Here is a 12163-nt window from a genome sequence, read left to right on the forward strand (position 1 = left end):
CCTAGTCGTGCCATCCATCCCCTTTTTGAACGACTCTGGCCGTCAGTGAAGCGCAGATTGTTTGCGACTGATACCAATCGTGCTTTCCATTCACTGGACCAGCCAAACATTTCTTCCACCTCTCCTGTTTTGGTCTCTCCTGTATCCATTAGGAGTCCCTCTTCCCCTGCTCGTGCTAAACAGTATGCTCGTCCATCGACTTCTCTTCCTGCCAAGCCCATTGCAGCTAAAAGTGCCCCAAGCTGCAAACGGCCAGCCTCAGCATCTCCTATTTTGGAGGATGATGCTGATGACACCCTTCTCATCGTTAGGAGGAAGGTAATTAAATTGGTTTACTCACAAGCATACCTTTCCATACTAGAAACTTTTCTATGTGCTGATAGTTTATTTGGATTTCTCAGAAAAGTTCAGCCTCTCCCTTGAAGGCTTTGGTGTTGGCAGCTCCTGCTCCATCATCCTCTGTTGAGGCTGCTTCTTCCAAACCAGCTGATGAAGGGACTACGCTTAAAGAGAAATCTTCAGTCCTAGAATCTTCATCACAACCAATGGATGAGCCACCTTCTTCTCAGGGCGTCGACCCCCCAAACGTCGAAGTAGAAGGTAATTCATTTTTTGATGCTTCACCTTTGCTTGTGCTATTGGTTTTTGATTTGTTACTTTTTGAGTTCTGCAGATGCTCCCATGAGTCTGCCCGTTGCGGCAAGTTCTTCTCGCTTAGACAAGGGGAAGTCCTCACGAATGGTGGAGCCACAGGTGGTAGATTTGGCTGGGGATATGCCACCTTCCAAGATTGCTGATGAGGTAATCTTTGCTTTACCTTTACTTTCACTTTGTTTAGTGTAGTGAAAACCTTCAATGTTGGTAACTTTTTTTGCAGGATGCTGATAAAATTGTGCGTTCCATCCAAGACTTGTTCACTTCCTGGGGGCAAGTCAAGACATCTCGCTTTGCTTCAGCCAGTCGTCCTTCCGCTTCTTCAGAGGAAGATATGAAGTTCCTCAAGCAGTCGATATTTGAGTATGTGTCCTTCATGGATATGGACATCGGTAAGGCTAGTGCTGCCAAGCATAAGGATAAGTTTGAGCATTTGAATGCGAAATTGGAGCAAGCACTGACACTTCCGTCGTTCAATATTTCTGCTGATTTTAAAGCGACGTTGAAAGTTGTCCATTCCGAGATCCTCTCCTTGCTGGCCAAAAATGTTGAACTGAAGGCCAAAAGTACTCAATATCTTCGCGCTGTATCTGAAAAGAGTCCTTGCTTCTGGAGATCAACAAAGCTGAGGACAAGTTGAAAGAAATCTCTTCCGAAGTCATGATTGAAGACTCTTTGATGACTAGTTTGGCCGCACAGATGAAGGAGCTTCAAGCCAAGATGGACAACTGCAAGGCGAGAATGGCTGCTAAAAAGCGTAATGCCTCCCAAGGAATTGAGCCAACTAAGTCTTTGGTCGAACAGTACAAGAAGCTGGAAGTTAATGATGATGTTGTGGCTGAATTGAATATCACTTCTTCTCGACAGAGCGAGGACTGGGGGAGACTTAGGGAAGAATTCGTTTGGTATGGGGCGAATTGTAATTAAGACATATAATGCCTTAACTTTTTATTTTTGTAATTTCGTATTGACTTTCCCTTTGTAACCTTGTACTGATATCCATTGCTAATTTTGATCATAACAGCAGCCATCATTGTTAATGAATAACTATTTTAGCTTCTTGTGTATTTATTGACGTTTGTCTTTTAATCGTCAATCGCTCAAGTATTTAACTGCTTTACGCTAAAATTATTTGTACATTTATCTTGATATTTCTGCCTCTTTTCCCAAGACTTTGGGCCACTTGATTCCATTTGCTAGGCACGAATGTGGCTGTTCATATTCTATCTCTTCACCTTTATCCCTTTATAAATGCACGTATACTTCACACTTTCCATCTTCATTTCCATTTTCTTCTTCAAAAAAACAATTTGCTACCATTGTTTGGCATTTTGACAGTCAATTCAAAACCTTCGTTTTCCATGGAAAAAGATCATCTGATCCGCCCATTTTACCATCTTTCTTGATGTCAGTATGGGATATATAGGAAATATTCTTTGGCCAGCGAAGTTCTTCCCATCGTCTCCATGTTCCTTACACGGAGTTCGATGATGGAAGACAATTTTTGAGGGCGCCTGCAAGCCACCTTGCTTGCTGAGAGTGCTTCTCAGCCTCCTTGCCCGTCATTGCAGCGATGCATTTAGGAAGGCGATGCGAAGGCGCTTCATCTTCCTTTCTGCTTGCTGAGAGTGCTTCTCGACCTCTCTGTTTGCCTTTGCAGCGGTGTGATCGGGATGGCGATAAAGGCCAGTACACCCTCTTATTTGGAGATCGACCGGGAGATTAGTTTGCTCTTAATTGTAGTTTATAGAGCATTTAGTATCTTGTATTTTGCAACTTTGTAATTAACGTTTGATAATAAAGGAATTTATTTGAACGTATTTCGCCCTGGCCCTTTTTACTCTACAATCGTTCAATGCGATTTGATTATACTTTTATTTGTTCACTTTCCCATAAGGAAGGAATATTTTTTTTTAAATATTTGCCATTAATGAACCTCATGTGCTTGGTGCCGTCTAAACCTTCCAAATGATAGGCTCCATTAGGCAACACATTATTTACTTTATATGGTCCTTCTCAATTGGGTGACCATTTGCCATACTTTGGATCTTTGTTATTCAAAGGGAGTACTGTTTTCCAAACCAATTCTCCCAAGCTGAACGACTTGGCTATAACTTTTTTATTATAAAATTTAGCCATTCTTCGTTTTTGAACTTGCAATCTATCTAGGACGTCTAACTTTAATTCGTCCAACTCCAATAAGTTTTGAACTAGTGATTCGGTATACTCATCACCATTTAACTTATGTTGCAAACACACTCTGATCAATTGCACGTTGATTTTCATAGGCAAAACGGCCTCTTGTCCATAAGTAAGTTGGAAAGGAGTAATTTTTGTACTTGACCGAGGCGACGTCCTATAAGCCCATAAGGCCTTGTTTAGACATTCGTGCCAATTTTTGGCATTTTCATCTATCATTTTCCTTATGATATTTTTTAGAATCTTATTAAAAGATTCTGCTTGTCCATTGGATTGAGCGTAATATGGTGTGGAGTTCACTAATTTAACCCCAAACTCGCTCAAGAATTTATTCACTTGATCCCTATTCAAAAATGTTCCGTGATCTACTATCAAAGTTTGTGAAATTTCAAATCTATAAATGATGTGATCACGGATAAATTTTATGACATTCTTTTGGGTGATCTCCTTTAAAGGTACAACCTCTACCCACTTAGTGAAATAATCAGTTGCAACTATAACAAAAGTATGTTGCTTGGACGATGGGGGATAAATCTTTTCTATCAGGTCTATCGCCCAACCCTTGAACGGCCAATGTTTAATAATAGGTGTCATCTCTCGTACTGGCGCCCTTTGTATTGGACCATGCCTTTAGCATGCTAAACAACTCTTTGCATATTGAACGCATAATTCTCCCATCTTTGGCCAAAAATATCCACTCCTAATAATTAACCATCTCATCCTTTGGCTAGCTTGATGAGCTCCACATATCCTTTCGTGCACTTCAGCCATGATCATCCTGACTTCTTGCAAACTTACATATTTTAGCAATATACCATCAGAGCGCTTCTTAAACAACTCTTCATCTATTAGTGTATAGTTTAGCAAACGTAGCTTTATTTTTCTACTATTTCCTTCATTAGGCTTTTTAAGGAACCTTTTAATCTCTATTCTCCAATCCATTGCATCTCCATCTTGTATGCAATGAAGTTCAATCCTTCTCGCCCTTCTTTAGATCACGGGCAATATGATTCCATATTCACAAGTAGACTTCCAATTTAAAACCTTTGAGTACCCTGAGGCCATCTGGGCCAACTCATTTCTCACGTCATTATATATCCTATTAACACATTGAAGTTCTACTTGATCGAATTCTTCTAACAACTCTTGGGCGATTTCATATTGACTCATGATGAAATCACTTTGGCATTTAAAATCACCAATCAATTGGTGAATTACCAATTGAGAATCGACTCTAATGATTACATTCTTTACCCCCATATGTATCATTAGTTCTAGGCCCATGATTAAGGCATCATATTCGGCCTGATTGTTGGTGCACATCCTATCCAAAGTGAATGCGAACTTGTAGCAAATCCCTAAAGGATTTATCAATGCTACTTATACTCCTACACCTTTAGAGGTTTTTGACCCGTCGAAATACAACACCTAAGGCTTTAGTTCGAACGAATTGATTTCTAATTCAATTTCTTCAGGCATGTCAAGGCATGGATGATCGGCTAGAAAATTAGCCAAAGCCTGATTTTTGACTGCCTTTTGGGGCATGTATTGTATTTCGAATTCTGATAAAGCTAACGTCCAAAGGCCTACCCTTTGGTGTAAAATAGGGCGAGAGAACATATACTTAATCAAATTTACTCTAGAAATCAAATAAACGGTTACGGACCGTAAATAAGCCCTTAATTTTGTACATGTGAAATACAATGTAAGACATAATTTTTTGATAGCAGAGTAATTACATTCACATTTTGTTAACCGTCTACTCAAATAGTAAATCATCCTCTCTTCACCAAATTGGTCTTCTTGCGCGACCATTCCAACTATTGATTCTTTTTCAGCCGATACATACACTTTCATTGGCCGTCCTTGGATTGGTGACACCAACACTGGTGGACTTGATAAATATGTCTTCACGCTTTCAAAAGCCTTTTGATGTTCTTCTTTCCAAACGAATTCGTCCTGATTTTTCAACTTTAAAAGTGACGAAAAGACTTTAGTTCGCCCTGCACAGTTAGAAATAAAGCGTCTTAAAAAGTTTAATTGGCCTAGAAACCTTTGCAATTCTTTTTTGTTGCTAGGTGGTTTGGCCGCTAAAATGGCCTTCGGTTTTTTTTATCAAGTTCAATCCCTCTTTTGTGTACCAAGAAACCAAGAAAGTTCCCTGCATTAACACCAAATGCACATTTCAAGGGATTCAACTTTAGCTTATATTGCTTCATTCGCTCAAATGAATATCTTAACTGTTCGAAATGGTCCTCTTCTTTAATGGATTTGACCACTATATCATCTACATACACTTCAACAAACTTGTCTATCATGTCATGAAAAATTAAATTCATTGCCCTTTGATAAGTTGCTCCTGCATTTTTCAGGCCAACATCCTAGAGACCCAGAGCATCTAAAGACAGTTTTGTGTATGTCTTCCTCAACTATATAAATTTGATTGTATCCTGAATACCCATCCATGAAAGAATACATGACGTGTCTGGCAGTTGAGTCTACTGAAGAATCTACCATGGGCATTGGATACTCATCTTTGGGTGTGGCTATATTTAAATTCCTAAAGTCTATGCACACCCTTAGTTTACCATTCTTTTTTAGCACTGGCACGATATTGGACAACCATTCGACATACCTGGCTGTTCTAATAAAGCCTGCTTTTAATAATCGCTCTATCCCTTTTTTAATCTCAGGGAGTACATTAGGAGCAAAACGTCTGGGAGGTTGCCTATGAGGTTTAAAATTAGGCTTGGTTGATAATCTATGTTCCACCAAGTCTCTATTTAAACCAGACATTTGTTCATATTCCCAAGTAAAACAATCTTTATACTCCTTTAACAAAGGGATTAATTTATCACTAACCTCTTGATCGAGTATCTGGCTGATAAATGTTGGACGATCTTTTCCTTCATTGCCAATATTTACTTTAATCAGAGGGTCTTGTGTTTGAGCATATCCAGGCTTGATGATCCGCATTACTTCATCGTCCTGCTCCCTTGTAAGCACTTCTTCCTCTAAACAATCCACTTTATTGACTTCTCGGCCAATACTTTGTTCCAATTCGAATACTGCTAATTTGTCTTTCAACGCTTTCAGGGCTGCCTCTTCTTTCATCTTGTCCTTGCATTCTTTATTGAAAGCCATTAATTTGGCTTTGAAGGCCTGAATATCGGCCATTTGCTTTTGTTGCTTAGAACTCATTCAAGACTCCTTGATTATTCTTTTGCCAATTACTGGCTCTTCTAGGGCCACTATATTTGACCTCATTTGACTGAACATTTCAGTGAGTGCGTCCACTGAAAATGGCTTTTCACTCTGCGTGACAATCTGAGTTTCTTCCCCATCTTGGACTACCCTGACAGGTCCATAGTTTTCTTCGTATATGAACCTTTCCACTGAGTCTGCTTCTGCGCAAAAGACCTATGATCGGCTTGTACCACCTCTGCTTCACCCTTGTTATTCCAAAAAACCAGGCATTGATGGAGCGATGAAGGTATACAGTGACTTCCGTGTATCCAATCTCTTCCTAGTAACACATTGTAACTAGTAGGATCATTTATTACAAAGAAGACTGTGGTCCTTGTAGTTGTCCCTATAGTTATGTCCAATGGCATAACTCCCTTAGCTACAGTTGCTCCTCCATTGAAACTTGTAAGGATGACTTTTGTTGGAATCATATCCCCTTCTGTCTTTGTAAATTTTCTCATCATCCTAGATGGAATGGTGTTTATAGCTGCTCTATTATCAACAAACACTTTTGCCACAGGTATGCCGTTGACTAGAGCTTTAATGTACAATGGCCTCAAGTGTTTAGTCAATTTCATGGCTAGCCGCTTAAAAATAACCTTTTCGACAGCCTCTATTTCTACTTCCTGGTTGTCCTCTGTCGAGTTATCCTTTTGTGATAAGTCAACGTGCAGCATATCGTACTGAGCCTCTGTTTCCTTAATTTTCTTTTTACTGTTTTTTGATGCTTCATCTTCAGTTATCCAACTTGTGGGAGGAGGCATTATTCTTGGAGGTGATCCATAGTTTTCAGAGCGAGGCACTCTCTTCTTCCTTTTGGGTGTCCTGTACAGCACGTAAAAATCGAAAGAACGCCCAGATGGTTCTCCCAATAAGTCTACTTCACGAACTCCATCTTGATGTAGTTGCTTCAACAGAGTATTGTACGATACTCCACTTCTTCTTCTTTCTGCTTCCAAGTCGATTTCCTCTTCAATGTCTGTCATACCATCATCTTCCTCACCATTGTAGGCCTCTCTAGAAGTCTGGCCTTCTTCATTTTCTAGCACGCATGCTTCTCCTTCGTTATCCTCGCTTTCTTCTTCTTCTTTCTCTTTATTCTTGAACTCATTGGCTAGTAAATAGTTATTAGCCACGACAGGAGGTAACGTACCAAACTGAATAGTAAGGGGTTGATCTGGATCATCTCCATCCCTTTTGTCTCGCTCAAACTTCAATCTCCCAGAAGAAGTTTCTGGCAACTCTTTCATTGATTCATCTGAACCAGTCTCTTCACTGTTTTTGAGAACATTTTGATTGGCTACCTCGAGTAGTTTAGGTGCCTTAGAACGTGGCACTCTCTGTTGTTGCCTTATCATTCGTCCATAATTTCATTGGAAATGCCTTTGTTGGGTTCTAGTCATCTCGTTGAAGGGTATCACCTTTCCTACATTATACTGGAACGAATGCCATACATTTGGTTGGCGAGGTTGCGGCCTGAATGTTCTCCCATTATTTACTGGCCTGAACTATCTCTCAAAAGGCAGTCCCTTATAGAATGATGTACCTCGCCCTCTACCAGGTTGAGCGTTTGGGAAGAAAGTAGGGCGATGGGGATGCTGCCATATCCCTGGTTTCTCCGTATTCCCACTTACTTCTCTTTTACATTTTGCACACAAGACGTCTTTATCCTTTTTTGGCTCATTCCCTTTAATACGCTCAAAGACACTGGGATGTAGTCCAGGGTCTTCTTCTCCATCATCTATAACCAACTTGAATTTTGGTAACTTGTTTTTGAAACCAGACGCCACCATATTCACTCCAAGTGGCTGTGGAAAAGGATTTTCATCCATTGCCATCTTCTTCTTATCATCGAACGTAATTCGTCCTGATTCAATGGAATCCTGTAACACATGGTGAAAAACCAAGCAATTGTTAGTCAAATGTGACCATGCATTATGTCACTTACAATATTTTTTACCCTTAATTTGTTCAGGGCTTGGCAATTTATGCTTATCGCTCAACTTTATCTGCTTATCCTTATATAATTTATCAAATATAAGGCCAGCTTTGGTTACATCGAATGAGAATGTTCTAGCTTTTATGTTTTCATCTTTCATAGGCTTATTCTTGCCCGATGGTCTAGGCTTAGCCATTATAGGACAAGTATACGTGTCTCCTTTGACTAGTTTGGTCAAACACATTTCGGTCTGATCGTATGACTCGTTATTGATGGTATGAACATCAAAATTTAGGTCTTTATAATAAGTCCCCTTGCTAGAATTTTTTATCTGCTCTTCTTCTCTTATCAATCATTCATACCTAATCACGTTCGCGTTCAATTTGAAAAGGTTAGAAAATTCCTTGTCCTAGAATTTCTTTTTCAAATCAAAGCTCAAACAACCTTGAGCGATTTTGACAAACTCTTTTCCGGGCAGAGGTACAAAACATTTACTTCTTACTGTCTTAAACCTTTGGAGGAAACCTTCTGCCCATTCGTTTGGCATTTGACGTAGATCCGCCAAATCGTCCAAAGTAACTTCAGACCTAGTCTTATAAAACTGAGCGTGAAATAATTGTTCCAATTGTTACCATGTTTGAATAGAGTTCGCTGGCAAATTGATGAACCAGGAGAAAGCTACTCCTGTTAATGAACTAGGGAAAAGCCTCATTTTATGATAATCAGTTATGCCACCACTTTGCAGTGTGAATCGCCCTATGTGTTCTAGAGTAGACACCTTCCCTAAATCGGTAAACAGTGAGAATTCTGGCACTTTATACCCTCTAGGCCATGGATATGCTTGGTCTACCCAATCAGGATATGACTTTGTGTAAGTCAGTCTAATGACAGGATTACCCCAAAAGCCATCTGATTCTGTACGATTTCCATAATTTGATTCCTCAACATGACGTTGGAGTCATATGGAATTCCTACAGGTTGGTTAACCGATTGATTTGTTTGAGGCCTGATGTTTGGTCCTTGATTGGCAACAAAGTTACCATGATTTGAACCATTGTTACCATTAGCCCGAACATTTATTCACTCATTAACACGTGGGGTATTCTGTCCATTATTTAGGACATTATCTCTTACATTTGGATTACCCCCCAAGTTAGGCGTACCACTACCATTATTCTGATTTGGCACTATACCATCCCCCTAGTTTGAAGTAGAGGGACGGAAAGGTGGTTCTACCCCTTGATTTGGATTTAGGACTGGGGGATTATGTCCCACAATTGTCCTAGTTTGAAAGTGGTTTGTAAGAGGCATAACTGGTTGACAAATTTGGCCTACTAATTTATTCGTTATTTCGTTCAAAGTATTCAGTTGTTTGGCCATGTTTTCATAATGTGCATTCCCATTCTGGGTAAATCTTTCCATATTATGAATATTTCGAAGATTTACCTGTTCAACGACATCTTGTGTGAGTTCTCCAAGTAGTGCACGCATAGTTCAAGGACTCAACTCTGTCATTGATTCGTAATGACTGTTATTGCTCTGATTCTGTCCATCTGTTCGTGGAGAGCTATGCTGCTCCTCATATCGCTCGATCACAGACTGGACTCCTCCCTGACTTGCTGCTTGGCATATTGTTTCACCTTTTGTATCTTCAACACCAAACACCACTGTCCCACTGAGCGTGCCAAATTGTTTCGCGTGAGTTAGTCGCTAACAATTAAAAAGGGATCAGACGATTGAGTAAGGGACAAACCTCTTGGGACAAAGTCCCAAAAAGAGGTGTTTTTATTGGCGATGACTTTACAATTGGAAAATAAAAACAGAATGCCTCCAAGGGGCGCAAGCACACGAGTTACTGAAAAGAAGTGTTTAAATCTAAACTAAGAAATTGAAAGTTACATATTCTCTGTTTGAGAGTGTTTGATTCGGGGTCCTTTGCTCCATGTCTTATCTTCCTTTTATCCTGGATGATCTCTTCGTGATCAACCGCTTAAAAACTGTATGATCGCTCTATAACTGCCCACTTTCTTCATAGTGGCCAACTTGTCATGGAACTGCCTTCTCTAACTGCTGTCATTACCTTTTGTCGTTCAACTGTCTTTAATTGAATTTCTTGAATCGTGGAACGTGATAGAGCTACTCAATAACTACTTCATTAACCGCACCTTTGGGTAACCATAACATCCTATGTTTGCTAAGATCCTGGGCGACTCGAAGATTTGGGCGAGAACAGGGTCACAGTTCTGGGCGACTGCATGGCAATCCATTCGCTCAAATCTTGGGCGACTTGTAACCTTGGACGATGGTATTACCGCGTTCATGGGCTTCCCTATTTGGGCCTTTATCCTGCATTTCCTGATTGGGTCGTTCTTTAGGCTATCTGATTTGGGGATCCTCCAATTGGACTTCATTCCTTGGGCTATTCGATTTGGGCTGAACTTTTGTGTGTCAACACATACTTTAATTGAAATGAGTAAAATTGTATTCTTCTTCCTAGTCTCATAGCTCTCGGTTATGACTCGATAGAAAACTTCATAAGAAATATTGCATTTCATGCTTGTAAGGTACTTTGCGTAACTATAATTTATCTTTGGCATGTGGAATACCTCGTCCATGCTATTGGAAACAATAAGTATAGTTGGATATTAACGTAATTATATAGCACAATATTAGATATTACAACAATAAAATGTGCATTAATACAAAATCATATGACAAGAAAATTAGATCTCATTAAAAATGTCCTAAGGCAGTAGCAGATCGAAGAATCGCCCAAGAATATAAGTGCTTTTGTCTCCAGAACAACCCACTCCCAGTTGATCTTTAACCAAGGCTTAGAAATCAGGGTGTTTTTACACTCAGACCAGAATCACCCAAGATCAGAGAAGATTTGATCTTCTCACTTCGCAAAAAAGGGTTCACACAAGAACACACACCACTTCTCAGTAAAAAAATCACTCAAGATTACAAAAAAACGATTTGAGAAAGTGATGAAAATCAAATGAGATCTTTGATTTTCAGAGAGAAGGAAAAGAAGAACTCGAATGGCCAAAGTAGAGAGAAGTCTCTAGAAAACCAAAAAAATCATGCGTCTCAACCCTAAGGCTCCCTTTTATATGAGTCACCAAATGGTCAGCCATCCAATAGACATGGGGTTGACACATGGCATCATCATGGGCGTCTATTAGAAGAAACACGGTTTTGAAAATGAAATTATGTTTTTAACAAATTAGCCAACACTTTAAAATTAACAAGGAAAAGTAAGCTGGTCAACTCACACAATTGCTTCATTGTGCCACAACCTTTCAATCTCCACCTCGGTACAATGATCCATGTTTACTCATAGTGTGGTTACTCCCAATTTTTAGACATCATTAGCACTCATATCAGATACTCAAATCAGCATGCAGTGATGTTCAATAGATTCAAGCAGTCCAAAAACTTGTTAAGGGACAACACCTTTGTACCTGCATCAGCGGGGTTAAAATTAGTAGACATCTTTTTAAGTTTCACAACTCCTTATGATATTATATCCCTTATAAAGTAAAATCTAACATCAACATGTTTAGATCTATTATGCAAGATTGGATTTCTACTTAAATGAATGGCTGACTGACTATCAGAATAAAGAACTACTTCTTTAACTAAGCCAAATTCATTTAATAACCCTTTCAATCATATTCCTTCTTCTATAGCATCTGTTGAAACAATATATTCAGTTTCGATAGATGATAATGCAACTATCTTTTGAAGCTGGGATTTCCAGTTAATGCAAGAATTACAAAAAGTATATATATAGGCTGAAGTGGACTTCCTATTGTCCCTGTCACCAGCATAGTCTGAATCAGTATAACCTCTCAATACAACACCTTCAGTTTGTTTTCTGAACTGAATACCTAAATCTGATGTATCCCTAATGTATTTAAGAAGCCATTTCATGGCTTCCTAGTGAGCTTCACCTGGATTTGACATATATCTACTTAAGATACTTACAAAATATGCTAAATTTGGCCTAGAACAAACCATGAGGTACATGACAGACCCAATTGCGTTAGAATATGACACTCTTGCATCCTTTCAAATTCTTCTTTAGATTTAGGACATTGTTCATTTGAGAGTTTAAAA

The sequence above is a fragment of the Olea europaea genome, chromosome 13 (genome assembly GCF_002742605.1).
Source record: "Olea europaea var. sylvestris chromosome 13, O_europaea_v1, whole genome shotgun sequence".
In the NCBI taxonomy this organism is placed as follows: domain Eukaryota; kingdom Viridiplantae; phylum Streptophyta; class Magnoliopsida; order Lamiales; family Oleaceae; genus Olea; species Olea europaea.